General features: G+C 46.6%; 23 non-coding genes across 23 annotated transcripts; 8 read left to right on the forward strand and 15 right to left on the reverse strand.

Annotated features, from left to right (window-relative positions):
• Positions 1 to 5,044: 5,044 nt before the first annotated feature.
• On the forward strand, positions 5,045 to 5,116 carry Trnas-acu (transfer RNA serine (anticodon ACU)). Its single transcript has one exon. It is a non-coding gene; the product is annotated as a tRNA-Ser (tRNA).
• Positions 5,117 to 5,663: 547 nt separating this feature from the next.
• Positions 5,664 to 5,736, forward strand: Trnar-ucg (transfer RNA arginine (anticodon UCG)). The gene has a single exon. It is a non-coding gene; the product is annotated as a tRNA-Arg (tRNA).
• A 439-nt stretch (positions 5,737 to 6,175) lies between these two features.
• On the forward strand, positions 6,176 to 6,248 carry Trnak-cuu (transfer RNA lysine (anticodon CUU)). Its single transcript has one exon. It is a non-coding gene; the product is annotated as a tRNA-Lys (tRNA).
• A 321-nt stretch (positions 6,249 to 6,569) lies between these two features.
• Trnat-agu (transfer RNA threonine (anticodon AGU)) lies at positions 6,570 to 6,641 on the forward strand. Its single transcript has one exon. It is a non-coding gene; the product is annotated as a tRNA-Thr (tRNA).
• Positions 6,642 to 13,093: 6,452 nt separating this feature from the next.
• On the forward strand, positions 13,094 to 13,166 carry Trnak-cuu (transfer RNA lysine (anticodon CUU)). Its single transcript has one exon. It is a non-coding gene; the product is annotated as a tRNA-Lys (tRNA).
• Positions 13,167 to 14,084: 918 nt separating this feature from the next.
• On the forward strand, positions 14,085 to 14,157 carry Trnar-ucg (transfer RNA arginine (anticodon UCG)). The gene has a single exon. It is a non-coding gene; the product is annotated as a tRNA-Arg (tRNA).
• Positions 14,158 to 15,579: 1,422 nt separating this feature from the next.
• On the forward strand, positions 15,580 to 15,652 carry Trnar-ucg (transfer RNA arginine (anticodon UCG)). Its single transcript has one exon. It is a non-coding gene; the product is annotated as a tRNA-Arg (tRNA).
• A 440-nt stretch (positions 15,653 to 16,092) lies between these two features.
• Positions 16,093 to 16,165, forward strand: Trnak-cuu (transfer RNA lysine (anticodon CUU)). The gene has a single exon. It is a non-coding gene; the product is annotated as a tRNA-Lys (tRNA).
• A 568-nt stretch (positions 16,166 to 16,733) lies between these two features.
• Trnat-agu (transfer RNA threonine (anticodon AGU)) lies at positions 16,734 to 16,805 on the reverse strand. The gene has a single exon. It is a non-coding gene; the product is annotated as a tRNA-Thr (tRNA).
• A 321-nt stretch (positions 16,806 to 17,126) lies between these two features.
• On the reverse strand, positions 17,127 to 17,199 carry Trnak-cuu (transfer RNA lysine (anticodon CUU)). Its single transcript has one exon. It is a non-coding gene; the product is annotated as a tRNA-Lys (tRNA).
• A 440-nt stretch (positions 17,200 to 17,639) lies between these two features.
• Trnar-ucg (transfer RNA arginine (anticodon UCG)) lies at positions 17,640 to 17,712 on the reverse strand. The gene has a single exon. It is a non-coding gene; the product is annotated as a tRNA-Arg (tRNA).
• A 536-nt stretch (positions 17,713 to 18,248) lies between these two features.
• Trnat-agu (transfer RNA threonine (anticodon AGU)) lies at positions 18,249 to 18,320 on the reverse strand. Its single transcript has one exon. It is a non-coding gene; the product is annotated as a tRNA-Thr (tRNA).
• Positions 18,321 to 18,641: 321 nt separating this feature from the next.
• Positions 18,642 to 18,714, reverse strand: Trnak-cuu (transfer RNA lysine (anticodon CUU)). Its single transcript has one exon. It is a non-coding gene; the product is annotated as a tRNA-Lys (tRNA).
• A 440-nt stretch (positions 18,715 to 19,154) lies between these two features.
• On the reverse strand, positions 19,155 to 19,227 carry Trnar-ucg (transfer RNA arginine (anticodon UCG)). The gene has a single exon. It is a non-coding gene; the product is annotated as a tRNA-Arg (tRNA).
• Positions 19,228 to 19,768: 541 nt separating this feature from the next.
• On the reverse strand, positions 19,769 to 19,840 carry Trnat-agu (transfer RNA threonine (anticodon AGU)). Its single transcript has one exon. It is a non-coding gene; the product is annotated as a tRNA-Thr (tRNA).
• A 321-nt stretch (positions 19,841 to 20,161) lies between these two features.
• Trnak-cuu (transfer RNA lysine (anticodon CUU)) lies at positions 20,162 to 20,234 on the reverse strand. Its single transcript has one exon. It is a non-coding gene; the product is annotated as a tRNA-Lys (tRNA).
• A 440-nt stretch (positions 20,235 to 20,674) lies between these two features.
• Positions 20,675 to 20,747, reverse strand: Trnar-ucg (transfer RNA arginine (anticodon UCG)). Its single transcript has one exon. It is a non-coding gene; the product is annotated as a tRNA-Arg (tRNA).
• A 536-nt stretch (positions 20,748 to 21,283) lies between these two features.
• Trnat-agu (transfer RNA threonine (anticodon AGU)) lies at positions 21,284 to 21,355 on the reverse strand. The gene has a single exon. It is a non-coding gene; the product is annotated as a tRNA-Thr (tRNA).
• Positions 21,356 to 21,676: 321 nt separating this feature from the next.
• On the reverse strand, positions 21,677 to 21,749 carry Trnak-cuu (transfer RNA lysine (anticodon CUU)). Its single transcript has one exon. It is a non-coding gene; the product is annotated as a tRNA-Lys (tRNA).
• A 440-nt stretch (positions 21,750 to 22,189) lies between these two features.
• Trnar-ucg (transfer RNA arginine (anticodon UCG)) lies at positions 22,190 to 22,262 on the reverse strand. The gene has a single exon. It is a non-coding gene; the product is annotated as a tRNA-Arg (tRNA).
• A 767-nt stretch (positions 22,263 to 23,029) lies between these two features.
• Trnat-agu (transfer RNA threonine (anticodon AGU)) lies at positions 23,030 to 23,104 on the reverse strand. The gene has a single exon. It is a non-coding gene; the product is annotated as a tRNA-Thr (tRNA).
• A 318-nt stretch (positions 23,105 to 23,422) lies between these two features.
• On the reverse strand, positions 23,423 to 23,495 carry Trnak-cuu (transfer RNA lysine (anticodon CUU)). The gene has a single exon. It is a non-coding gene; the product is annotated as a tRNA-Lys (tRNA).
• Positions 23,496 to 23,935: 440 nt separating this feature from the next.
• On the reverse strand, positions 23,936 to 24,008 carry Trnar-ucg (transfer RNA arginine (anticodon UCG)). The gene has a single exon. It is a non-coding gene; the product is annotated as a tRNA-Arg (tRNA).
• Positions 24,009 to 24,901: the final 893 nt, after the last annotated feature.

The raw sequence follows: 24,901 nt of genomic DNA on the forward strand, positions 1-24,901 counted from the left end.
AATGCGAGGAGGAGGTAATGCCACAACTCCAGGAAATACAGATGGAAGCCTGTAAACAATCAGAACGTAAACATTTGGTGGGAAACTGCGAAGACGGGGATGTTTCTAGCAATAGCCACGAAACATCAGGAGGCGACACAGTTTGCAAAGACGAGCAGCCTTCTGACAGTCACGAGAAACAATTAGTGTGTCTGGCTCAACCCTCTGTAACGGCTAGTGCTTCCCCGACGGGTACTGACCACACGACAGGACTAAGCAGTACAGGCCGTGTCGTACAGTTGGACGACCCGACAGGATCGGCGTCACAACCAACCACCACAAAACCCGTCACAGAGCCTTCGGATGCCCCACGAAGGAAGTTAAAGCCACAACCGAATGTCAATGCTCCTCGTAATCAGACGAAGTTGAAGGGCGTGAAAGGTGACACGAAACCCCATAATGTGCGTTACGAAACTGTCAGGCACGAGTTATTGAAAGAATCTCCTGAGGAACTTCCTGATAATCAATCTTCTACTGACTCAGGAGGAAAATCTCAAACCTAGACTGCACCAATACTGCAATTTGCAACCTCTCAATGGGACGTTCTATTCTGTCTAAATTTTCTGTCTCCTAAGTAATAATTTAGTAGCATGTTATTTATTCACTGTCCTAACATCCAACGAGTAATAGCGCAATGACCCAGTGTTATACTATTGCTACTGTCAATATTAATAAAATACGGTCGGCATTGAAAATAGCAGCGCTAAAAGAATTTTTATATGATTCGGGAACTGATATAGCCCTGCTGCAGGAAGTTGTCACGTCAGATTTAAATATTCCCGGATATGTTGCTCACCTAAATGTCTCCACGAAACTAGCGTGGGGACAGCTTTTTTAATCCGGGATGGGATTCCAGTAACGGAAGTAGAACGATTGGAATCTGGAAGGGGAATAGGGCTCAAGATTTATGACGTGTCCCTTATTAACTTGTATGCCCCTTCCGGCAGCTCACATAGATCTGACAGAACACGATTTTTTAAAGACGAGGTAATATACTTATTACGCAAAAACCCCAGTCACCTTATCATGGGGGGTGATTTTAATTGCGTCCTCAACAGGAAAGATCAGAGTCCGAATTTTAATTATTCTGCTGAATTAAATCTCGTTACTAGCTTAAAGCTAAAGGATGCTTGGGAATGCCAACACCCTGCTAATGTCGAGTACACTTATGCAACATCCAATGCATGCAGCAGAATCGATAGATTCTACATTACCGAAAATCTCGAAACAGCTCTATTGAAAACAGAAACGATTCCTGTCTACTTTTCGGACCATTCCGGTGTGTTGGCCTGTATAAATTTACAAGCGCAGCCAATCCGCCGCTTCAAAAACCAGTGGAATTTAAATGTCTCGCTGTTACAAGACCGTGAATTAGAAGATCAGATAAAAGACGCATGGGCGTTGTGCCTGCGTGCTCTTCCTAGATACGCGACTACCATAGACTGGTGGACAAAAATGACAAAGCCGAAACTTAGGAAGACGATCATGCAATATAGCTTTCAGAGGGCCAGAGATCTTAAAAACACTATAGAGTTCTATTACTCAGTACTCAGAGAGCTATATGGTCAAACATCTGGTTCACATCTTCGCCTGACAGATATCAAAAAAATTAAGGCTAAATTACTCAGCATTAAGAGGCATCAACTGGAAGGACTTAAAATAAAATCCAAGGCGAAATCTGTATCAGAGGACGAAACAACTTCCCTATACCACCTTCTGAAGCACGCTAAAAACAGAAGAACGATGCTTATCGACGAATTACGGACGACTAATGGTACAAGTCTTAGGACACAGAAAGAGATTCTGAATGAGATCTATCGCTACTTCGATGAATTATATTCTGCAACTTCCAGCTGCGAGGAATCTATTGATGATTTCCTCGACTTTCTTGTGCCACAGCTGACGGATGATGACAACGTTACCTTCCTGTCGCACGCCTGTAATGAGGACGTTTATGAGACTCTGTGTACCTCCCCTCTGAATAAATCCCCAGGTCCTGATGGTCTACCTGCAGAATTTTATGTCCATTATTGGCCGATAGTGGGAGGGACAATTACAGCGATTGTAAATGAAGTTCTTCAGGGCGCAATGATACCCTCTGAATTTAAAGAAAGTAAAATAGTCCTTATCCCAAAACTAAAGGACACAAAGATCTTACTAACTTCCGACCGATTTCGTTGCTCAATGCGGACTATAAAATAATAGCAAGAATTCTCAACAAGAAAATTTCATCCTTAGCAAGTAGACTGATTAGTCCGTATCAACACTGCATTGCAGGTAAAACTCTGTTTCACAATTTAGCGGAATTTCGGGACATAATTGCAATCACTTCTGTCACTAACATCAAAAGTGCCCTGGTTTTCCTGGATTTTCATAAAGCATTCGATCTCGTGAATCATATCTACCTTTTCAAGACGTTAAAAAAACTCGGTTTCCAGGAACGAGCCTTAAACGTAATAAAAAACGTGGCGACAGGAATAAACGCATGCATAGCAGTTAACAGTCAGGCTACGAGAAAATTACAAATACGACGCGGTGTTCCTCAGGGAAGCCCCCTTTCTATGTCACTATTTGCCATTTCACTGGACCCATTTCTTAAACGTATTCACGATAAATTAACAGGTATAACACTGTCAGGGTGCAAAACAGCTATAAAAGCTTATGCAGATGATGTAGGCGTCATCATCAGAAATAATGACGATGTAACTACGTTAGCTGCAGAGATTCAGACTTACTGCAGTGCGTCTGGGGCAAATTCAAATGAAAAGAAAAGCAAAATTTTACATCTTAGGGGTTTTGAGCACATAAACGTCGAGTGGGCAAAGCTGGTCAGGCAGCATACGACGCTTGGTGTCACATTAATCGCATGCCCAATGAAAATGACTGCGTTGAATTGGAAAGCTGCGGCACGGAAAGTGCAGGGTGCTATAATGGAAAATTTATCACGGAATATGAATCAGATTCAGAGGATTAAGTACATCAACACGTGTATATTAGCTACAGCATACCACACTGCTCAGCTCTTTCCACTACCCAAAATGATAGCCAAGAACATAACGTCCCGAATCACAAATTTCCTGTGGAAAGGAGAACTGTTTCGAGTAACCGCCAAAGTGGCCACCTTACATCCCCGAAATGGTGGTTTAGGTCTAATCAATATTACGAACAAAGCCTCTGCACTCTTCGTCAAAAGGCAACTAACTATCATTAGAGAAGTACCGGAAAGTATTTCAAGCCGACTTTTTGAAATTCTAAAGCCTCGCAGCCTGCAGCCCCCTATTGATGTGCAAAAAATTAACAATCGTCTCCAGCACGTGCGAGCCTTTTATATTGAACTAAGCTACTTGAGGGACGAAGTTACACGCCTACGTCACTTAACGTCAAGAGATATTATGCGGGTCTGGCAGACATGTGAAGGAAAGAATAAAGTAGAGAGACAGTTTCCTCACATACACTGGACTGCTATCTGGCAAAACATCAATTTAAAAGTTTTATCTTCTGACACGAGAACAGCATGGTACAAAGCCGTTAATAATATCATTAGCACCAACGAAAGATTATATGAAATTGGTCTCAGTGACACCAATCTATGTCAACGATGTCGACTAGTGGACACAATTATCCATAGATACACTTGCAGCGGCAATATACATATCTGGAATTGGCTCAAAGTGCAAATAGCTCTCATTACAAGGTCTTCACCTCAGTACATCTCGCTGTCAGTGCTGCACAGACCACAAGACCGTTATTTTCCAGAGACGAAGAATAATGCCGTCTATTGGCTCCTAGGAAATTATGTAACTTACGTAACTCTTGACGCTGGAACTGACACCGTTACAGATTTCAAGATATACTTACAGTGCAAATACCACAAAATACGTACGTATGCAGACCACAAGAATAAATATGGTAATATGCTACAAATTATATTTGATAGAATGGGGATAGGCTAAAACCCATCAACCTAAAGCACACAGTATTGAGTGACTATATTACTACGTGCAAAAGCATTGTCTGTTTCATTTCCAATACTTTACTTTTTGTTGATTTTCCACTATGACAAAACGGTCAAAAACGACAACTAATAAAAATTTAGAAAAAAAATTTAAAAAAAATAAAAAAAATGAAGGCAGGAACAACAAGTAGAACATTGAGTTGTATTTTTCATTTTATGCACACGAAGAGCCATTACTTGTTTCACGAACGAATTCTTTTCATTTAATCATGATAATATAAAAAACCATACACAAAAAAAAGAAACACAAATAAAAAAAATTTAAATAAATTAAAAACAAAAATTGCTAAAGTGGGCAGTTGTATTTTTGGATCGTAGGAGCAAAAAGGTCGAAAATCAGTGATGGGTATGGTGGAGACATTGTGGCCAGGCCTCAGATTATTTTTGACCCCTGCCCACTTTGCCTCCGTCTGCCAATCACTGAAAAAAAAAAAATGCGGCTAGGATACCTGGCTCTCACCCAGGAGGCCCGGGTTCGATTCCCGGTACCGGAAATGCGCGTTTTTGTAAAAAAAAAAAAAAAAAAAAAGTTGGTAGAGCGGTGGACTGTAGTGGAGGATTCACAGTTATCCATAGGTCGCTGGTTCAAATCCGGCAAACAAAAAAAAAAGTCGGTAGAGCATGAGACTCTTAATCTCAGGGTCGTGGGTTCGAGCCACACGCTGGGCGGCGCAAAATTTTGTGTCTACGCGGATCCAACATGCGCCCCTCTCGTGAGTCTTGCATAATGAACGTAACAGGTTACGACGATGCCTAGCTTCGTATGAATATCAGAGGAACGGTATTTGAAGCTGAAAGTAACTCTGAAATGAAATAAATGTGTTGTTTTGGAATTTTACGTGTACATCGATATCGTGTGAGATGTGTAGGAAAGCAGCAGCTGTGCTAACTAAATGCAAATAATGGTCGCTCATGCGGTGCGTTTCGAGCTGAATGGCTCCGATTCACTAGTCAGTAAGAACAAAGTAGCCGAAAAGTGCGCTAGGAGGCGCCTCCGTAGCTCAGTGGCAGAGCGCTGGTCTACTAAACCAGAGGTCGTGAGTTCGATCCTCACAAGAGGCAAATGAATTTTGTAACAGCCCCTCCCACCGTGGCCCTTTCGAAAAAAGCGGCCAAGGATAAAAAAAATTATGAATAGGTGCGGTATTTAAGAAATGCTCTCGCAAATGAATAGTGTGAATGGTGCTATTAAAGTGGGCACCAGAAACTGCTGTTTTTGGCAGTCTGCGGAGAATGCCGACGTGAAATACTTAGTTCGTGTGATGTATTTTCTACCCCTGAGAAAGACCCTCGCGATTGTCGTCAGCGGCGGCGGGGGCGCCGCCGCCGCTTTGGTAATAGCGACAACTCGCCATTGTATCACATAGGGTAAGGTACCTTCTGCAAGCAACTGAGATGGCACTAAGCGATTGAAGCTGATTTGCAACCTCTTGTTTGATCAGCGTCATAAGGGCTTGAATGTAACTTGCGATGGGACACAGCCATAAGTAGCGTCGTACTTTTAGTACTGAAATTTGAGATGGAGAACTGCGTCAAAGAGGGAAATTCATTCTGCCAAGTGTACAAATGCCGAAAATGAGGTGTGGGTGGGGAAGTATATTGCGCCAGTGACCGTGTGGCCTAATGGATAAGGCGTCGGAATTCGGATCCAAAGATTGCAGGTTCGAATCCTGTCACGGTCGTGTTTTTCCTGTTCTGCAAAAGATGCATGCTGTTTTACTGTGTTGTTTGAGCACTGCAAAACTAGTTGGAAGTTGCTGCTGTCCGCTTCCTGGCTGCAAAACCGGCGTCTACCTGAAGCACAAGCAAGTCAAGGGTGATCTGTAGCGAAATTTTTGGCACAGTGCCGTTCAGGAGAGTTTTTGTTGGAACTACTGCATCTGATTCAGGACCCAAGGGCTACGCCACAGGCGTCTGCGCACAGTCGAGCATGTGTGTTGAATAATGGTGCTGATAGCCACGTATCATTTCAAGCAGATTTGATGCCTTTCGGAGACAATTTTTCATTGAATAAGATTGTAGCTGATTTGTGGCAGCAGGAAATAAGCTGTAGTCAAAAGAATCTTCAATAGATGGTCGCAGTCAAATCAGTATTGTATGGCTCGTAACGCGTTGCGTGCAGCCCGGGTAGCTAAGTCGGTAGAGCATGAGACTCTTAATCTCAGGGTCGTGGGTTCGAGCCCCACGCTAGGCGGCGCAAAATTTTGTGTCTACGCGGATCCAACATGCGCCCCTCTCGTGAGCCTTGCGTAATGAACGTAACGGGTTACGACGATGCCTAGCTTCGTATGAATATCAGAGGAACGGTATTTGAAGCTGAAAGTAACTCTGAAATGAAATAAATGTGTTGTTTTGGAATTTTAGGTGTACATCGATATCGTGTGAGATGTGTAGGAAAGCAGCAGCTGTGCTAACTAAATGCAAATAATGGTCGCTCATGCGGTGCGTTTCGAGCTGAATGGCTCCGATTCACTAGCCTGTAAGAATAAAGTAGCCGAAAAGTGCGCTAGGAGGCGCCTCCTTAGCTCAGTGGCAGAGCGCTGGTCTAGTAAACCATAGGTCGTGAGTTCGATCCTCACAGGAGGCAAATGAATTTTGTAACAGCCCCTCCCACCGTGGCCCTTTCGAAAAAAGCGGTCAAGGATAAAAAAATTATGAATGGGTGCGGTATTTAAGAAATGCTCTCGCAAATGAATAGTGTGAATGGTGCTATTAAAGTGGGCACCAGAAACTGCTGCTTTAGGCAGTCTCCGGAGAATGCCGACGTGAAATACTTAGTTCTTGTGATGTATTTTCTACCCCTGATAAAGACCCTCGCGATTGTCGTCGTCGTCGGCGGCGGCGGCGCCGCCGCAGCTTTGGTAATAGCGACAACTCGCCATTGTATCACATAGGGTAAGGTACCTTCTGCAAGCAACTGAGATGGCACTAAGCGATTGAAGCTGATTTGCAACCTCTTGTTTGATCACCGTCATAAGGGCTTGAATGTAACTTGCGATGGGACACAGCCATAAGTAGCGTCGTACTTTTAGTACTGAAATTTGAGATGGAGAACTGCGTCAAAGAGGGAAATTCATTCTGCCAAGTGTACAAATGGCAAAAATGAGGTGTGGGTGGGGAAGTATATTGCGCCAGTGACCGTGTGGCCTAATCGTCGAGGCGCGGCCGTCGTGCAGGTCGGACGTGCCTGGAGCGTTGTTTACGTGCTCAGCTGCGGCCTGCGGTGCGGCACGTGGTGAGTCGAAGGCCGTTGCGGCGCGCATAATATCTTGTTGTTAACGAATCGAACCTAACGTGGATCACCCAGTGCGAAAAGATACTTTGAAGTTTATGTTTGATGGCAGTTTCTCTTGACCGAAGTATTACGAAGTCGAACGATTTCTCGATGAAGACGTAAAATTACCACCCACCGATATCATTGGTATCCATTTGTCTATTGTTAGTAGCACAGTTTATATCAAATTGCGTGACCCAGAATTGTGCGACAAAATCATCGAGTCATGTGGCGGTACCTATAAATTTCGACACAGTGACGGGAATGTGGGTGAGGTGACTGTTGTCCACGCTGGTCTTGGTATTCGCACCGTCGGGATTTTTGAATTGCCTTTTGAAATCACGGCCGAACAAATTAACGCTTCTCTTAAGTCCTACGGCAAAATTATCAGTAACATTGCCGAAAAGTGGGCCTCGTTCCATAAGTACCCTGTTTTGAATGGTGTGCGGCAAATTAAGATCGAATTGCAACGGCATATTCCATCCTACCTAACGATTTGTGGCTATAGGCCGATCATCATGTATGAGGGACAGCCCCGTACATGTTCAGGCTGTAATTCCACGGGACACGTCCGAGCCCAGTGCATCCAACGACGTGTAACGCAGCTGCCTGCGGGTGAACTTGACGCTGCCCCGCAACCGACAATACTACCGACTACTTACGTAGCGGCGGTCCGTGCAACTACACCCACGGCGTCGGCTGCGGACATGGGACTTAGGGTGGCCGATGTTACGAATGACGGAGATGTACCTATGGAACTCTCTACCAGTCAGGAAGCTTTGCCGGTCGCTGGCTTACTAGCCGCGGTGCCCCGTGACGTCTCACGTGAGGAAGCCAGGGTTGGCGATGTGGAGGCGGCTACTACCGCCACTGACAGCCAGCAAGAGACAGGGACTCTTCCTCTTCCTTTAGAGAATGCGGAAGCCTCCGTCAGTAGGTCCTCCCCGAAAAAACACAAGAAACGTCGGATCGCTCGTCCTGAGGCAGCCCAATCGGCGCCTCCCTTGCGTGAAAAAGCCAAACAGTCAGGACGCATGATCTGCGAAGACACTTCGGGGACCGCCGATTGTCTTCCGTCATTGGCCTCACCCATGAATATTGACGATGATGTCTCCAACCTTGACACGGGAAGTGCAGAGACTTGTGCACCACCGCGGACGGCCCAAGTGCCAGATGCGCAGGGAGACGCCCCGCTATGCGGTTCCGGTACCGCCACAGCAGGCGCCACGACGGCTGTGTCAGTCGTTAATTGGGCGGACGATACTGAAGATATGACTGGCAATCCCGAGCGTGAAGAACAGATGGCAACTGGTGATACGCTGCTTACGTCTCGGCGCAATGCAGCGTCCACGGACGGCGACGTCTAGACTTATTCGACCTCCAAAGCGGGCGACTGCTGAAGGGATAAATATCTTACCTGTTTTCATCTGCAGATGACCAGTCGTCCAACATCGCTCCGTTCACGACAATCCTATAAGATTTCTACTATAAATGTTCACCGTATAGTTTCTCAAGCAAAAATCCACAGCCTTCGGCAGTATTTACGGGCCGCTGATATAGATATTCTGTTCGTACAGGAAGCACTGACTCCACTTCTAGCAGACGTCCCCCGGCTATGACGCCATTGTTAATATAGGAACAGAGGCCGGTACGATCATTCTGTATCGGGAGGGCATTGAATGTTCTTGTTTGTCCATGTTACCTACCGAACGAGGCATTGCCGCCCAGTTCCATGACGTACTCCTACTTAATGTGTACGCCCCTTCCGGTTCCGGCGCACGAGCGGCGAGGAGGGAGTTTTATACGGGAGAGATAGCGAATTTAATCACCGATTTGCGCCTGCGCATTATTATGGGTGGTGACTTTAACTGCGTTTTGCGCCGCACCGATCAAACGCCGAATTTTAACTTCAGCCAGGAACTGCTAACACTGGTTACAGAATTGCAGTTAGTCGACACGTGGGCGACCTTACACCCAGATGAAGTTGCCTTTACTCACTTTACGCAGACGTCTTCCAGCAGGTTAGATCGCATATATGTGCACCGCGGTCTTTTAGCCGACGTGGGAACTTGCGAATATTGGCCCGTTAATTTCAGTGACCATATCGCTTACCACACCGTCTTTAATCACTCCCCGCAGAAAGTCTACAGAGGCTTCGGACGATGGCAACTCAACTGTCGCCTCTTACAAGACGCCACTTTAGAGCGTGAGATCCGGTCAGTTTGGCACTCCGTAACATCACGCAGGCCCACGTACCCCACGTGGATTGATTGGTGGACGCTTTATGCCAAGGAGAAACTCATTACTTGCATCAAACGCCACGCCCGGATTCGTGCACGCGGTGAGAAGGAAATCTCTGAATTCTATTTCTGCGCCCTGCGGGAATTGTACCGGGATTATCATCAGGTGTCTAATAACATCACGCACGTACGCAGACTCCAAGCGAAAATTACATCCTTGATGGGCCGCACCGCCATCGGCCACCAGATTCGTGCACGTGACTTCACCAACTTGCCACAACAGCAGACGTCTGTCCACCATATCGTCCAACAGTTGCATGCGGCGCGCAGGAAACTTATTCATAAGTTGCAGGATGCAGACGGTGCCTGTTATATCCTACAGCGCGACATCAAAAACCATGTTACCAACCACTTTGCCGCACTTTACACCCGTGCGGCTGTACCACATGAGAAAGTGCGAGAATGGTATCATTCTGGACCCCCGCCGTACCGCATTACCGACGACCACAATCAGGACTTGCTTGCTCCCTTTACCAAAGAAGAACTAAAGGATGCCCTTCTTGCCGCACCACGAAATAAATCTCCGGGCACGGACGGGCTCTCTGTCGATTTTTACGTCAAATATTGGCCTATATTAGGGGACGGACTCACGGAGATGTACAATGAAATACTACGTGGGATTGCTCTGCCCCCAGCCTTCACAGAGGGGTTAACTGTTTTAATACCTAAGACGCCGACGCCGACCACCACCAAAGATCTGCGGCCCATTACTTTGCTCAATGCGGACTTTAAACTTCTGACGCGCGCCCTCAATGCCCGATTACGGCAGCTGTTACCCGATCTTCTGGGACCATACCAAATGAGTGCGATCCGTGGTCGGTCACTGTCCACCATTTTGGCGCTGTATCGGGATCTAGTCTCCCTCACCTGGGCCGCCCGCACTCCTCTGGCCATAGCATTTCTCGATTTTGACAAGGCTTACGATCGAGCTGACTATCATTATCTCAGCAGCGTGATGGAAACAATGGGCTTCAGTCGTAATTTTATTCAGCTCATCAGCAACTGTATCAGTGGTACCCGTACACGGTTCCTCATCAATAATACATTGACGGACTACGTCCAGCACTCACGGGGTCTCAAGCAAGGCTGCCCTCTCTCAACGACGCTCTATGCGATCCTCATGGAACCCATGTTGCGCCGCCTACATCATAGCCTACCTGGATTCCAGTTTTATGGTGTAAAGTCAGTGGTCCAAGCATACGCTGACGATGTCAGCGTGCTCCTTAATGATGTTCGCGACGTCACCGCAGCGAAGCGCATTCTTGAGGAATTCCAAAGAGATAGTGGTGCAATGTTAAACGTCAATAAATCCGCCGTCTTAACGCTTGGTCAGGAACGACCGCTCACAGGCAGCGCTTGGCTGCCCTGTGTTCAGACTAGAAAACATCTTGGTCTCTATGTCACGGCTCGGCCTCTGGACATGTCTCACAAAAATTGGATACCCAAAATTCAGGCGATAAAAGCGCTCCTGCGCGACCAGAACATGCGCCACCTCGATCGTTTGCAGCGAGCCTTTTTCGTCAATTCTTATGCCCTCTCCAAATTGCAGTTTGTTGCCGCCGTCCTACCCATGCCAACCACAGTAGCAAGATCACTTCTAGCGGCGGCCGCCTGGTACGTCTGGAAGCTCAATATTTTTAAGGTTTCCTTCACCACGACAGCATTGCCATGCGATATGGGAGGCCTTGGCTTGAAAAACCCCGGCATTCACGCCCTGGCACTGTATCTGAAACGCTCATGGCGGATACTCACCGCCAGCGAGGACACCGTCACGAAGCGGCTCTATCAGCTGTCCCGCCCTCGCAACTTGTCTCCGCCTGTGGACATTGGCCACGTCAGCCCGCATTTTCAACATATAGCACTGTATTATCTTGAAAGTAGCTATCTCGACGACGAGCTTTTCACAAAGCCGACAGTTCAACTGTACCGCCACTTACTTCGGCCGTCACTGCCTGGCCCTTTGGAAAAGAAGTATCCAGATTGCAATTGGTCCCTCGTTTGGACTAACATTCACAATCCGACGCTCTCGACAGATGTTCGCTCCAAATGGTATGACGTGGTCACTGAAACTGTTCCGACGCAAGAAAAGCGACACAGGATTAATCTTGAACCGAGTCCCTACTGCGGCTTGTGCCACGTGGTGGCGAGTATTGCACATCTGTTTGTCTGCAAGGACCAAGTGCACATCTGGAACTGGACGCGCAAAAAACTCGCTGTGCTTAACCGGACTGCGCCTCATGCGATTCAGATCCACGACATTCTGCGCCCAGATTTCCGACTTTTCCCGGCTGCCAAACATAACAGTTACCTATGGCTCGTGGGACATTTTATCAACTATATTCCGTCCGGCAGTGCCCCTAATGTGTTAGATTTTCAAGTCTATCTCTCAACCCAACACTGGCGCACAACCAGCCAATATGGCCAACGGTATCAGTCAACATTTCAAAATTTTCTTCATGTCGTCCTTGCGACGCCATAGGACATGGATAAGTGGGACATCTGTTACAACAATTCGTCATCCCTGTACTACAATCGAAGGTTATACTTTCTACGAAGATATTCATTTGTCTCCTGGGGATGATGCATATGACAACGTCTGAATTTCAAGAATAATTCCTTCCCAGTACCAGTTCTTTCGACGACATACTTAATTTCGTGTATTTTCAAGAATCAAACATGCAAACCAGAAGAAAGAAAACGAAAAAAGAAGATGGGCAGAATACAAACGAATCAACACATTACAACGAACAAAGAGATTAGAGATTACCGGAAAAGAAAATAACATTTGGAAAATTAGTCAAACAAAAATTAAAAAAAAAAAAATCGAGAAGACCAACTCTGAAGCCATCGGCGCGCTAGGAATTATTCCACGCAAGAAGCGATCATGTAGGAAGAGCGAGCCGAGGGTGTCGCTCGACCACACAATATAAAAAAAAAGAAAAAAAGTGGTTAAGACGTTAAAAAAAAATGGATAAGGCGTCGGACTTCGGATCCGAAGATTGCAGGTTCGAATCCTGTCACGGTCGAGTTTTTCCTGTTCTGCAAAAGATGCATGCTGTTTTACTGTGTTGTCTGAGTACTGCAAAACTAGTTGGAAGTTGCTGCTGTCCGCTCCTGGCTGCAAAACCGGCGTCTACCTGAAGCACAAGCAAGTCAAGGGTGATCTGTAGCGAAATTTTCGGCACAGTGCCGTTCAGGAGAGTTTTTGTTGGAACTACTGCATCTGATTCAGGACCCAAGGGCTACGCCACAGGCGTCTGCGCACAGTCGAGCATGTGTGTTGAATAATGGTGCTGATAGCCACGTATCATTTCAAGCAGATTTGATGCCTTTCGGAGACAATTTTTCATTGAATAGGATTGTAGCTGATTTGTGGCAGCAGGAAATAAGCTGTAGTCAAAAGAATCTTCAATAGATGGTCGCAGGTCAAATCAGTATTGTATGGCTCGTAAGGAGTTGTGTGCAGCCCGGCTAGCTCAGTCGGTAGAGCATGAGACTCTTAATCTCAGGGTGGTGGGTTCGAGCCAAACGCTGGGCGGCGCAAAATTTTGCGTCTACGCGGATCCAACATGCGCCCCTCTCGTGAGCCTTGCGTAATGAACGTAACGGGTTACGACGATGCCTAGCTTCGTATGAATATCAGAGGAACGGTATTTGAAGCTGAAAGTAACTCTGAAATGAAATATATGTGTTGTTTTGGAATTTTAGGTGTACATCGATATCGTGTGAGGTGTGTAGGAAAGCAGCAGCTGTGCTAACTAAATGCAAATAATGGTCGCTCATGCGGTGCGTTTCGAGCTGAATGGCTCCGATTCACTAGTCTGTAAGAACAAAGTACCCGAAAAGAGCGCAGAGTGGCAGAGCGCTGGTCTAGTAAACCAGAGGTCGTGAGTTCGATCCTCACAGGAGGCAAATAAATTTTGTAACAGCCCCTCCCACCGTGGCCCTTTCGAAAAAAGATAAGGATAAAAAAATTTGTGAATGGGTACGGTATTTAAGAAATGTTCTCGCAAATGAATAGTGTGAATGGTGCTATTAAAGTGGGCACCAGAAACTGCTGCTTTTGGCAGTCTCCGGAGAATGCCGACGTGAAATACTTAGTTCTTGTGATGTATTTTCTACCCCTGATAAAGACCCTCGCGATTGTCGGCGGCGGCGGCGACCGCGCCGCCGCCGCTTTGGTAATAGCGACAACACGCCATTGTATCACATAGGGTAAGGTACCTTCTGCAAGCAACTGAGATGGCACCAAGCGATTGAAGCTGATTTGCAACCTCTTGTTTGATCAGCGTCATAAGGGCTTGAATGTAACTTGCGATGGGACACAGCAAGAAGTAGCATCGTACTTTTAATACTGAAATTTGAGATGGAGAACTGCGTCAAAGAGGGAAATTCATTCTGCCAAGTGTACAAATGGCGAAAATGAGGTGTGGGTGGGGAAGAATATTGCGCCAGTGACCGTGTGGCCTAATGGGTAAGGCGTCGGCCTTCGGATCCAAAGATTGCAGGTTCGAATCCTGTCACGGTCGAGTTTTTCCTGTTCTGCAAAAGATGCATGCTGTTTTACTGTGTTGTCTGAGTACTGCAAAACTTGTTGGAAGTTGCTGCTGTCCGCTTCCTGGCTGCAAAACCGGCGTCTACCTGAAGCACAAGCAAGTCAAGGGTGATCTGTAGCGAAATTTTCGGCACAGTGCCGTTCAGGAGAGTTTTTGTTGGAACTACTGCATCTGATTCAGGACCCAAGGGCTACGCCACAGGCGTCTGCGCACAGTCGAGCATGTGTGTTGAATAATGGTGCTGATAGCCACGTATCATTTCAAGCAGATTTGATGCCTTTCGGAGACAATTTTTCATTGAATAGGATTGTAGCTGATTTGTGGCAGCAGGAAATAAGCTGTAGTCAAAAGAATCTTCAATAGATGGTCGCAGGTCAAATCAGTATTGTATTGCTCGTAACGCGTTGCGTGCAGCCCGGCTAGCTCAGTCGGCAGACCATGGGACTATTAATCTCAGGGTCGTGGTTTCGAGGCCCACGCTGGGCGGCGCAAAATTTTGTGTCTACGCGGATCCAAAATGCGCCCCTCTCGTGAGCCTTGCGTAATGAACGTAACGGGTTACGACGATGCCTAGCTTCGTATGAATATCAGAGGAACGGTATTTGAAGCTGAAAGTAACTCTGAAATGAAATAAATGTGTTGTTTTGGAATTTTAGGTGTACATCGATATCGTGTGAGATGTGTAGGAAAGCAGCAGCTGTGCTAACTAAATGCAAATAATGGTCGCTCATGCGGTGCGTTTCGAGCTGAATGGCTCCGATTCACTAGCCTGTAAGAACAAAGTACCCGAAAAGAGCGCAGAGTGGCAGAGCGCTGGTCTAGTAAACCAGAGGTCGTGAGTTCGATCCTCACAGGAGGCAAATGAATTTTGTAACAGCCCCTCCCACCGTGGCCCTTTCGAAAAAAGATAAGGATAAAAAAAATTATGAATGGGTGCGGTATTTAAGAAATGTTCTCGCAAATGAATAGTGTGAATGGTGCTATTAAAGTGGGCACCAGAAACTGCTGCTTTTGGCAGTCTCCGGAGAATGCCGACGTGAAATACTTAGTTCTTGTGATGTATTTTCTACCCCTGATAAAGACCCTCGCGATTGTCGGCGGCGGCGCCGCCGCCGCTTTGGTAATAGCGACAACTCGCCATTGTATCCCATAGGGTAAGGTACCTTCTGCAAGCAACTGAGATGGCACTAAGCGGTTGAAGCTGATTTGCAACCTCTTGTATGATCAGCGTCATAAGGGCTTCAATGTAACTTGCGATGGGACACAGCAAGAAGTAGCGTCGTACTTTTAGTACTGAAATTTGAGATGGAGAACTACGTCAAAGAGGGAAATTCATTCTGCCAAGTGTACAATTGGCGAAAATGAGGTGTGGGTGGGGAAATATATTGCGCCAGTGACCGTGTGGCCTAGTGGATAAGGCGTCGGACTTCGGATCCGAAGATTGCATGTTCGAATCCTGTCACGGTCGAGTTTTTCCTGTTCTGCAAAAGATGCATGCTGTTTTACTGTGTTGTTTGAGTACTGCAAAACTAGTTGGAAGTTGCTGCTGTCCGCTTCCTGGCTGCAAAACCGGCGTCTACCTGAAGCACAAGCAAGTCAAGGGTGATCTGTAGCGAAATTTTCGGCACAGTGCCGTTCAGGAGAGTTTTTGTTGGAACTACTGCATCTGATTCAGGACCCAAGGGCTACGCCACAGGCGTCTTCGCACAGTCGAGCATGTGTGTTGAATAATGGTGCTGATAGCCACGTATCATTTCAAGCAGATTTGATGCTTTTCGGAGACAATTTTTCATTGAATAGGATTGTAGCTGATTTGTGGCAGCAGGAAATAAGCTGTAGTCAAAAGAATCTTCAATAGATGGTCGCAGGTCACATCAGTATTGTATGGCTCGTAACGCGTTGCGTGCAGCCCGGCTAGCTCAGTCGGTAGAGCATGAGACTCTTAATCTCAGGGTCGTGGGTTCGAGCCCCACGCTGGGCGGCGCAAAATTTTGTGTCTACGCGGATCCAACATGCGCCCCTCTCGTGAGCCTTGCGTAATGAACGTAACGGGTTACGACGATGCCTAGCTTCGTATGAATATCAGAGGAACGGTATTTGAAGCTGAAAGTAACTCTGAAATGAAATAAATGTGTTGTTTTGGAATTTTAGGTGTACATCGATATCGTGTGAGATGTGTAGGAAAGCAGCAGCTGTGCTAACTAAATGCAAATAATGGTCACTCATGCGGTGCGTTTCGAGCTGAAGGGCTCCGATTCACTAGTCTGTAAGAACAAAGTTACCGAAAAGTGCGCCGACGACGACGACGACGACAATCGCGAGGGTCTTTATCAGGGGTAGAAAATACATCACAAGAACTAAGTATTTCACGTCGGTATTCTCCAAAGACTGCCTAAAGCAGCAGTTTCTGGTGCCCACTTTAATAGCACCATTCACACTATTCATTTGCGAGAGCATTTCTTAAATACTGCACCCATTCATAATTTTTTTTATCCTTGACCGCTTTTTTCGAAAGGGCCACTGTGGGAGGGGCTGTTACAAAATTCATTTGCCGCCTGTGAGGATCGAACTCACGACCTCTGGTTTACTAGACCAGCGCTCTGCCACTGAGCTAAGGAGGCGCCTCCTAGCGGACTTTTAGGGTACTTTGTTCTTACAGACTAGTGAATCGGAGCCCTTCAGCTCGAAACGCACCGCATGAGCGACCATTATTTGCATTTAGTTAGCACAGCTGCTGCTTTCCTACACATCTCACACTATATCGATGTACAACTAAAATTGCAAAACAACACATTTATTTCATTTCAGAGTCACTTTCAGCTTCAAATACCGTTCCTCTGATATTCATACGAAGCTAGGCATCGTCGTAACCCGTTACGTTCATTACGCAAGGCTCACGAGAGGGGCGCATGTTGGATCCGCGTACACACAAAACTTTGCGCCGCCCAGCGTGGGGCTCGAACCCACGACCCTGAGATTAAGAGTCTAATGCTCTACCGACTGAGCTAGCCGGGCTGCACGCAACGCGTTACGAGCCATACAATACTGATGTGACCTGCGACCATCTATTGAAGATTCTTTTGACTACAGCTTATTTCCTGCTGCCACAAATCAGCTACAATCCTATTCAATGAAAAATTGTCTCCGAAAGGCATCAAATCTGCATGAAATGATATGTGGCTATCAGCACCATTATTCAACACACATGCTCGACTGTGCGCAGACGCCTGTGGCGTAGCCCTTGGCTCCTGAATCAGATGCAGTAGTTCCAACAAAAACTCTCCTGAACGGCACTGTGCCGAAAACTTCGCTACAGATCACCCTTGTGTTGCTTGTGCTTCAGGTAGACGCCGGTTTTGCAGCCAGGAAGCGGACAGCAGCAACTTCCAACTAGTTTTAGAGTACTCAAACAACACAGTAAAACAACATGCATCTTTTGCAGAACAGGAAAAACTCGACCGTGACAGGATTCGAACATGCAATCTTCGGATCCGAAGTCCGACGCCTTATCCATTAGGCCACACGGTCACTGGCGCAATATACTTCCCCACTCACAACTCGTTTTCGCCATTTGTACACTTGGCAGAATGAATTTCCCATCTTTGACGCAGTTCTCCATCTCAAATTTCAGTACTAAAAGTACGACGCTACTTCTTGCTGTGTCCCATCGCAAGTTACATTCAAGCCCTTATGACGCTGATCAAACAAGAGGTGGCAAATCAGCTTCAATCGTTTAGTGCCATCTCAGTCGCTTGCAGAAGGTACCTCACCCTATGTGATACAATGGCGAATTGTCGCTATTACCAAAGCGGCGGCGGCGCCGACGACAATCGCGAGGGTCTTTATCAGGGGTAGAAAATACATCACAAGAACTAAGTATTTCACGTCGGCATTCTCCGGAGACTGCCTGAAGCAGCAGTTTCTGGTGCCCACTTTAATATCACCATTCACACTATTCATTTGCGAGAGCATTTCTTAAATACCGCACCCATTCATAATTTTTTTTATCCTTGACCGCTTTTTTCGAAAGGGCCACGGTGGGAGGGGCTGTTACAAAATTCATTTGCCGCCTGTGAGGATCGAACTCACGACCTCTGGTTTACTAGACCAGCGCTCTGCCACTGAGCTAAGGAGGCGCCTCCTAGCGGACTTTTAGGGTACCTTGTTCTTACAGACTAGTGAATCGGAGCCCTTCAGCTCGAAACGCACCGCATGAGCGACCATTATTTGCATTTAGTTAGCACAGCTGCTGCTTTCCTACACATCTCACACTATATCGATGTACAACTAAAATTGCAAAACAACACATTTATTTCATTTCAGAGTCACTTTCAGCTTCAAATACCGTTCCTCTGATATTCATACGAAGCTAGGCATCGTCGTAACCCGTTACGTTCATTACGCAAGGCTCACGAGAGGGGCGCATGTTGGATCCGCGTAGACACAAAATTTTGCGCCGCCCAGAGTGGGGCTCGAACCCACCACCCTGAGATCAAGAGTCTTATGCTCTACCGACTGAGCTAGCCGGGCTGCACGCAACGCGTTACGAGCCATACAATACTGATGTGACCTGCGACCATCTATTGAAGATTCTTTTGACTACAGCTTATTTCCTGCTGCCACAAATCAGCTACAATCCTATTCAATGAAAAATTGTCTCCGAAAGGCATCAAATCTGCATGAAATGATACGTGGCTATCAGCACCATTATTCAACACACATGCTCGACTGTGCGCAGACGCCTGTGGCGTAGCCCTTGGCTCCTGAATCAGATGCAGTAGTTCCAACAAAAACTCTCCTGAACGGCACTGTGCCGAAAACTTCGCTACAGATCACCCTTGTCTTGCTTGTGCTTCTGGTAGACGCCGGTTTTGCAGCCAGGAAGCGGACAGCAGCAACTTCCAACTAGTTTTAGAGTACTCAAACAACACAGTAAAACAGCATGCATCTTTTGCAGAACAGGAAAAACTCGACCGTGACAGGATTCGAACCTGCAATCTTCGGATCCGAAGTCCGACGCCTTATCCATTAGGCCACACGGTCACTGGCGCAATATACTTCCCACCCACACCTCGTTTTCGCCATTTGTACACTTGGCAGAATGATTTTCCCATCTTTGACGCAGTTCTCCATCTCAAATTTCAGTACTAAAAGTACGACGCTACTTCTTGCTGTGTCCCATCGCAAGTTACATTCAAGCCCTTATGACGCTGATCAAACAAGAGGTGGCAAATCAGCTTCAATCGTTTAGTGCCATCTCAGTCGCTTGCAGAAGGTACCTCACCCTATGTGATACAATGGCGAATTGTCGCTATTACCAAAGCGGCGGCGGCGACGACGCCGACGACAATCGCGAGGGTCTTTATCAGGGGTAGAAAATACATCACAAGAACTAAGTATTTCACGTCGGTATTCTCCAAAGACTGCCTAAAGCAGCAGTTTCTGGTGCCCACTTTAATAGCACCATTCACACTATTCATTTGCGAGAGCATTTCTTAAATACTGCACCCATTCATAATTTTTTTTATCCTTGACCGCTTTTTTCGAAAGGGCCACTGTGGGAGGGGCTGTTACAAAATTCATTTGCCGCCTGTGAGGATCGAACTCACGACCTCTGGTTTACTAGACCAGCGCTCTGCCACTGAGCTAAGGAGGCGCCTCCTAGCGGACTTTTAGGGTACTTTGTTCTTACAGACTAGTGAATCGGAGCCCTTCAGCTCGAAACGCACCGCATGAGCGACCATTATTTGCATTTAGTTAGCACAGCTGCTGCTTTCCTACACATCTCACACTATATCGATGTACAACTAAAATTGCAAAACAACACATTTATTTCATTTCAGAGTCACTTTCAGCTTCAAATACCGTTCCTCTGATATTCATACGAAGCTAGGCATCGTCGTAACCCGTTACGTTCATTACGCAAGGCTCACGAGAGGGGCGCATGTTGGATCCGCGTACACACAAAACTTTGCGCCGCCCAGCGTGGGGCTCGAACCCACGACCCTGAGATTAAGAGTCTAATGCTCTACCGACTGAGCTAGCCGGGCTGCACGCAACGCGTTACGAGCCATACAATACTGATGTGACCTGCGACCATCTATTGAAGATTCTTTTGACTACAGCTTATTTCCTGCTGCCACAAATCAGCTACAATCCTATTCAATGAAAAATTGTCTCCGAAAGGCATCAAATCTGCATGAAATGATATGTGGCTATCAGCACCATTATTCAACACACATGCTCGACTGTGCGCAGACGCCTGTGGCGTAGCCCTTGGCTCCTGAATCAGATGCAGTAGTTCCAACAAAAACTCTCCTGAACGGCACTGTGCCGAAAACTTCGCTACAGATCACCCTTGTGTTGCTTGTGCTTCAGGTAGACGCCGGTTTTGCAGCCAGGAAGCGGACAGCAGCAACTTCCAACTAGTTTTAGAGTACTCAAACAACACAGTAAAACAACATGCATCTTTTGCAGAACAGGAAAAACTCGACCGTGACAGGATTCGAACATGCAATCTTCGGATCCGAAGTCCGACGCCTTATCCATTAGGCCACACGGTCACTGGCGCAATATACTTCCCCACTCACAACTCGTTTTCGCCATTTGTACACTTGGCAGAATGAATTTCCCATCTTTGACGCAGTTCTCCATCTCAAATTTCAGTACTAAAAGTACGACGCTACTTCTTGCTGTGTCCCATCGCAAGTTACATTCAAGCCCTTATGACGCTGATCAAACAAGAGGTGGCAAATCAGCTTCAATCGTTTAGTGCCATCTCAGTCGCTTGCAGAAGGTACCTCACCCTATGTGATACAATGGCGAATTGTCGCTATTACCAAAGCGGCGGCGGCGCCGACGACAATCGCGAGGGTCTTTATCAGGGGTAGAAAATACATCACAAGAACTAAGTATTTCACGTCGGCATTCTCCGGAGACTGCCTGAAGCAGCAGTTTCTGGTGCCCACTTTAATATCACCATTCACACTATTCATTTGCGAGAGCATTTCTTAAATACCGCACCCATTCATAATTTTTTTTATCCTTGACCGCTTTTTTCGAAAGGGCCACGGTGGGAGGGGCTGTTACAAAATTCATTTGCCGCCTGTGAGGATCGAACTCACGACCTCTGGTTTACTAGACCAGCGCTCTGCCACTGAGCTAAGGAGGCGCCTCTTAGCGGACTTTTAGGGTACCTTGTTCTTACAGACTAGTGAATCGGAGCCCTTCAGCTCGAAACGCACCGCATGAGCGACCATTATTTGCATTTAGTTAGCACAGCTGCTGCTTTCCTACACATCTCACACTATATCGATGTACAACTAAAATTGCAAAACAACACATTTATTTCATTTCAGAGTCACTTTCAGCTTCAAATACCGTTCCTCTGATATTCATACGAAGCTAGGCATCGTCGTAACCCGTTACGTTCATTACGCAAGGCTCACGAGAGGGGCGCATGTTGGATCCGCGTAGACACAAAATTTTGCGCCGCCCAGAGTGGGGCTCGAACCCACCACCCTGAGATCAAGAGTCTTATGCTCTACCGACTGAGCTAGCCGGGCTGCACGCAACGCGTTACGAGCCATACAATACTGATGTGACCTGCGACCATCTATTGAAGATTCTTTTGACTACAGCTTATTTCCTGCTGCCACAAATCAGCTACAATCCTATTCAATGAAAAATTGTCTCCGAAAGGCATCAAATCTGCATGAAATGATACGTGGCTATCAGCACCATTATTCAACACACATGCTCGACTGTGCGCAGACGCCTGTGGCGTAGCCCTTGGCTCCTGAATCAGATGCAGTAGTTCCAACAAAAACTCTCCTGAACGGCACTGTGCCGAAAACTTCGCTACAGATCACCCTTGTCTTGCTTGTGCTTCTGGTAGACGCCGGTTTTGCAGCCAGGAAGCGGACAGCAGCAACTTCCAACTAGTTTTAGAGTACTCAAACAACACAGTAAAACAGCATGCATCTTTTGCAGAACAGGAAAAACTCGACCGTGACAGGATTCGAACCTGCAATCTTCGGATCCGAAGTCCGACGCCTTATCCATTAGGCCACACGGTCACTGGCGCAATATACTTCCCACCCACACCTCGTTTTCGCCATTTGTACACTTGGCAGAATGATTTTCCCATCTTTGACGCAGTTCTCCATCTCAAATTTCAGTACTAAAAGTACGACGCTACTTCTTGCTGTGTCCCATCGCAAGTTACATTCAAGCCCTTATGACGCTGATCAAACAAGAGGTGGCAAATCAGCTTCAATCGTTTAGTGCCATCTCAGTCGCTTGCAGAAGGTACCTCACCCTATGTGATACAATGGCGAATTGTCGCTATTACCAAAGCGGCGGCGGCGACGACGCCGACGACAATCGCGAGGGTCTTTATCAGGGGTAGAAAATACATCACAAGAACTAAGTATTTCACGTCGGCATTCTCCGGAGACTGCCAAAAGCAGCAGTTTCTGGTGCCCACTTTAATATCACCATTCACACTATTCATTTGCGAGAGCATTTCTTAAATACCGCACCCATTCATAATTTTTTTTATCCTTGACCGCTTTTTTCGAAAGGGCAGGGTGGGAGGCGCCGACGACAATCGCGAGGGTCTTTATCAGGGGTAGAAAATACATCACAAGAACTAAGTATTTCACGTCGGCATTCTCCGGAGACTGCCTGAAGCAGCAGTTTCTGGTGCCCACTTTAATATCACCATTCACACTATTCATTTGCGAGAGCATTTCTTAAATACCGCACCCATTCATAATTTTTTTTATCCTTGACCGCTTTTTTCGAAAGGGCCACGGTGGGAGGGGCTGTTACAAAATTCATTTGCCGCCTGTGAGGATCGAACTCACGACCTCTGGTTTACTAGACCAGCGCTCTGCCACTGAGCTAATGAGGCGCCTCCTAGCGGACTTTTAGGGTACTTTGTTCTTACAGACTAGTGAATCGGAGCCCTTCAGCTCGAAACGCACCGCATGAGCGACCATTATTTGCATTTAGTTAGCACAGCTGCTGCTTTCCTACACATCTCACACTATATCGATGTACAACTAAAATTGCAAAACAACACATTTATTTCATTTCAGAGTCACTTTCAGCTTCAAATACCGTTCCTCTGATATTCATACGATGCTAGGCATCGTCGTAACCCGTTACGTTCATTACGCAAGGCTCACGAGAGGGGCGCATGTTGGATCCGCGTGGACACAAAATTTTGCGACGCCCAGCGTGGGGCTCGAACCCACGACCCTGAGAATAAGAGTCTCATGCTCTACCGACTGAGCTAGCCGGGCTGCACGCAACGCGTTACGAGCCATACAATACTGATGTGACCTGCGACCATCTATTGAAGATTCTTTTGACTACAGCTTATTTCCTGCTGCCACAAATCAGCTACAATCCTATTCAATGAAAAATTGTCTCCGAAAGTCATCAAATCTGCATGAAATGATACGTGGCTATCAGCACCATTATTCAACACACATGCTCGACTGTGCGCAGACGCTTGTGGCGTAGCCCTTGGCTCCTGAATCAGATGCAGTAGTTCCAACAAAAACTCTCCTGAACGGCACTGTGCCGAAAACTTCGCTACAGATCACCCTTGTCTTGCTTGTGCTTCTGGTAGACGCCGGTTTTGCAGCCAGGAAGCGGACAGCAGCAACTTCCAACTAGTTTTAGAGTACTCAAACAACACAGTAAAACAGCATGCATCTTTTGCAGAACAGGAAGAACTCGACCGTGACAGGACTCGAACCTGCAATCTTCGGATCCGAAGTCCGACGCCTTATCCATTAGGCCACACGGTCACTGTTGCAATATACTTCCCCACTCACACCTCGTTTTCGCCATTTGTACACTTGGCATTATGAATTTCCCATCTTTGACGCAGTTCTCCATCTCAAATTTCAGTACTAAAAGTACGACGCTACTTCTTGCTGTGTCCCATCGCAAGTTACATTCAAGCCCTTATGACGCCGATCAAACAAGAGGTGGCAAATCAGCTTCAATCGTTTAGTGCCATCTCAGTCGCTTGCAGAAGGTACCTCACCCTATGTGATACAATAGCGAATTGTCGCTATTACCAAAGAGGCAGCGGCGCCGACGACAATCGCGAGGGCCTTTATCAGGGGTAGAAAATACATCACAAGAACTAAGTATTTCAAGTCGGCATTCTCCGGAGACTGCCTGAAGCAGCAGTTTCTGGTGCCCACTTTAATATCACCATTCACACTATTCATTTGCGAGAGCATTTCTTAAATACCGCACCCATTCATAATTTTTTTTATCCTTGACCGCTTTTTTCGAAAGGGCCACGGTGGGAGGGCTGTTACAAAATTCATTTGCCGCCTGTGAGGATCGAACTCACGACCTCTGGTTTACTAGACCAGCGCTCTGCCACTTTTTTTTTTTTTTTTTATTTTAATTATCATCCTAGCTGAAGCTTATCAGCAAGTGGTGGGGGGGGACAAAGAGGGCAGGGGTCGTAGAACACGAGGCCTGGCCGCAATGGCTCCACCCGCCTCTCACTGATTTACTTCGTCAACAGAAACTGTGTCGGAAATACTCTCTAAGTCTGCTTGTGTGATACCTTAGCTGCTGTTCTGTTAGATTTTGTCTTTAATTCTTTTCATTTTTTGAAAGTTTGTATAATTTTTGTTTCTTCGTTTATTATGTCGAAAGCAGGATGCTTATCCCATTT

This window comes from Schistocerca cancellata, chromosome 8 (genome assembly GCF_023864275.1).
Source record: "Schistocerca cancellata isolate TAMUIC-IGC-003103 chromosome 8, iqSchCanc2.1, whole genome shotgun sequence".
Lineage (NCBI taxonomy): Eukaryota > Metazoa > Arthropoda > Insecta > Orthoptera > Acrididae > Schistocerca > Schistocerca cancellata.